This window comes from Miscanthus floridulus, chromosome 1 (genome assembly GCF_019320115.1).
Source record: "Miscanthus floridulus cultivar M001 chromosome 1, ASM1932011v1, whole genome shotgun sequence".
NCBI classification, from domain to species: domain Eukaryota; kingdom Viridiplantae; phylum Streptophyta; class Magnoliopsida; order Poales; family Poaceae; genus Miscanthus; species Miscanthus floridulus.
In genome coordinates, this window is record NC_089580.1 from 75714605 (window position 1) to 75718266 (window position 3662).

Below are 3662 nucleotides of genomic sequence, written 5' to 3' on the forward strand. Positions count from 1 at the left end.
AATTGAATTTTGTATATTTGATGGGCACGAGTTGTGAGCACGAGTCATGAATTCGGACAACGTACTATATGTATGGGATACGGAGGGTGCGTGGATAGTCTAGGAAGTAAAAAAAACAAAGAGGACATAAGGGTATTTTAGAAATTAAAAAATCAGGTTAAAAGAAACATTTCGCTCTTACTATTAGGTAGAGTAGAGTAAAGATATAAAGATAGAGATATATAAGGATCACAGGTTCAAAGGGATATGATTATTGATTTTATTCTTTGTTTTAACTTTTAAATTTTTAATTTTGATAATATAAAATGAGTATTTCGGTCTCTAAAAGATGTTCAATAAAAGTTTGTCAATTACAAAGTTGTAGACTGTGTGGAGCTTCATAATTTTAATATAATGATTGTACATATATGACTTTATATGAAAAAATATGTTAGTTGGTAATATAAACATTAATATTCAAGTGTATAAATTTGGTTAAACTTTAAAATTATTTCACTTAGGGCAGAACTAAAACATCGTATTTTTATGACACGTGGAGTATATAACGCACCGTGTATATTCGCTAGTATGAAAAATAAGAAGAAAAGACATAAATGCCGGATGTATGGATAGATGAGCAAAGAAAAATCAGGAAACAAAAAAAAAGTCACGAACAAAAACAAAAACAAAATAAACAGGAAAGAGAGAAAAAAACTGCCGGCCCGAGGTAATCAAAACGGGGAAAATACTAAAAAGAAATGTCCACAAAAAAAAACAGAAACGTAAAAAGAAAAGCTCTGTCCTTCCAAAAACCGCAATTCTCTTTGACGTGCCTAGCTATAGATATTGATTTTATGTGAATTTATCGTAGGCATGGAAAAAATTCATGGCCCTGGTATAACACATGGACATATATCTAAAGTATTAATGTTTTGATATAAAAATATATTAAAAATATATCTCATGACAAATCTAAGAGCATCTCCAGCAGTCCCCCAATTTCACCCCTCATCCCCGTAAAACTGTTATATTGGAGAAGATGTGTCACTTTTTGTTCTCTAGTAGTCCCTCACTAACCTCCTTTTTTTGGTGGCCACCAAAAACCACCCCATCTTCCCTCAAATAGGGGGAGAGTTGCATCTCTCCTAAAAGCTGGGGTCCACTCCCAACTATAACCTTCCTCCCCTTACTCCTCTCTGCCTCCGTCGTAGCCATGGCTGCCGCAAGGTTCCCCATCAGCCATCACAGCCAGCTTCCCCATCTCTGCCTCCATCGCATGCGGGACAAGCCATGGCCGCCGCCGCTAGCTTCCCCACCGCCGACGACAGCTCCTTCGAGTTCTCGCTCTCCTATCGCGCCACCTAGATGCAGCGGCGGCAGCCAGATTGACGCCCTATGCCTCCGCGCGGACTGGATCCGTGCCATGCTCTGGGAGGCGGACAGCAAGACGGTGCAGAAGCTGCTTGCCAGCGCCGCCGGGACTAGGGCTCCGAGTCCAACCTCGCCCTGGGCGTCGTGCCATGGGTGGCGCCGACACCGGCGGCTACAGAGGCAGAGGGTCGGACAATAAGGACAACGCGGGGATGGCCCCAGCCTGCACCATCCACGCACGCGTCGGGTAGGTCGCGAACTTGCGATGCGGGAAGAAGAACCAACGGGAGGGGAATAGAAAGGGAAGGAAAAAATAAATAATTAAATTGTAACTTACATGTGGGTCCCATTTATTGGGGTATATTATCGGTGATTTGGTGTAGCACCTCCCCTAATAATCCAAAAAGTAATATTGGGCTACCCCAATACTAGGTTATGGGGGGAGTTGTATTGGAGGATTGTTGGAGGTGCTCTAATGATATTTATTTGATATCATAACTATTTATATTTTTGTACTCCTTCTATCCCCAAAAAATGCAATTATGGAACAGTATCATGTTTAGTATATCACCTTTGATCAATTATAGATAAAAAAGTATAAATATTTATAATATAAAATAAATATCATTAGATGAATTATGAAATATATTTTCATAATAAATTAATTTAAAGCCATAAATGTGAATATTATTTACTAGAAACTTGGTCAAACATGAAACACCCAAAGTGGCACGCAACCCATAGTCGCATTCTTTTAGGGACAGAGACAGTATATATAGTTGATCAAATTTGTTTATATACTAAAATATGATATTGTAATAGAATTTTATCTTTTCTAAGACAGAGGGAGTACTCTACTGCCCCTTCGGCGGACTAGAAAAAAACTCTCTGCGACACCGTCACACAGAGAAACGTGTACTACCTCCTCCGTTTTTGTTTACTCGTCACCGAATTTTTACTATAGCAATTTTGATCATACGTTTTTTCTGTAAAAGATTTTTAGATACATCAAGTTTTCACATATATAATTTTTTATTGAACATATTTCATTAGTGTTATATACATTGAAGTATCTAAGATTTTTTTTAGAAGAAAAAACAGATGATCAAATTTGCTACAGCAAAAAGTTGTTGAGAAGTAAACACAAACGGAGGGGTGTACAACACGGCGTGGTAGTGTGACAAGTGTTTCCTGGCCCCACCCGTCCTTCCACACCACGCAGCCCAAGAAGCTTCAGCCATCTTGCTGGTGGGCCAGTAACACGCGTCGTCCATCTAACGGGCCAGCAGGACACGCGTCAGCCATCTAAACCGTGCCGCAGCAGGATCTCTCTGCGGCGGCGCTGCATAGAATTTTTTTTCCCGGCGGACTAGTGCTTGCATAGTTACGTGCTGTATCTTCAATTTTCTCGTCAACGGTACGTCCGTACCCAGTGCTGTATTAGCCTTGCCACCGTGCTCCGTGCACATCCAACTTGTCAACTAGTAGTAGAGATCCAATTCTAATGTATTGAGAAGGGCTCCAACTGAAATGGGAACCACAGTACGGGTCTGTTTAGATCCTATGGACTATAGTTTAGTCCTGCACCTTTTACTAACTTTTAGTCTACGAGGATCCAAATAGGTGGGTTAAATAGGACTAAAAGAGGAAAACTAAAGTTTAGTCCATTTGCTTCAGGGCGTAAACTGGGTTAAAAATGCCTTGGGAGCGTAAAGACACCCCCCATACTCCACCCACTTGATGCTGCATGGCTGTGCATTTGTATGGCTAAATTAAATTAGGAACAAATTGGTATTGTTGGTTAATGACTAAAGTTTAGTCCATGATCCAAACACCTCATCAAGATCTAAACTTTTTAGTCCTCGGATTAGTGATCCAAACAGCGTACTACTACTGCTGAAAGATGACCACCCTCGAAATATCGTTGCAGTTTCTTCACGACTTTAGCCGAGATCTAACTCGGAGAAGACAGCAAGCTAGGGCCCAACAGGGGGTGACCTCTATCGATCTACATACAAAACCTGCTTCTCAGCAGCTGGCCGGATCATACTCCATCCATGTTGCTAGCTACAGTACTTGCAAGTTGCAACAACAACCTGCTTGAGGAGCTCCATGTCTGAAGCAACAACAATTAACCACCATGGCTGCATTATTACCTCCGATCCATCAATTATTGCTAGCCACACAGAAACAATCTGTTAACGCGGTAGTTACATCACATACAGCATTGCTCATGCTGACTACAGTGTGATGGAATCATGAGCCTGGTTCTGGCATCAAGCATAATGTGTGTTTCCCCCGTGGGTCCTGTC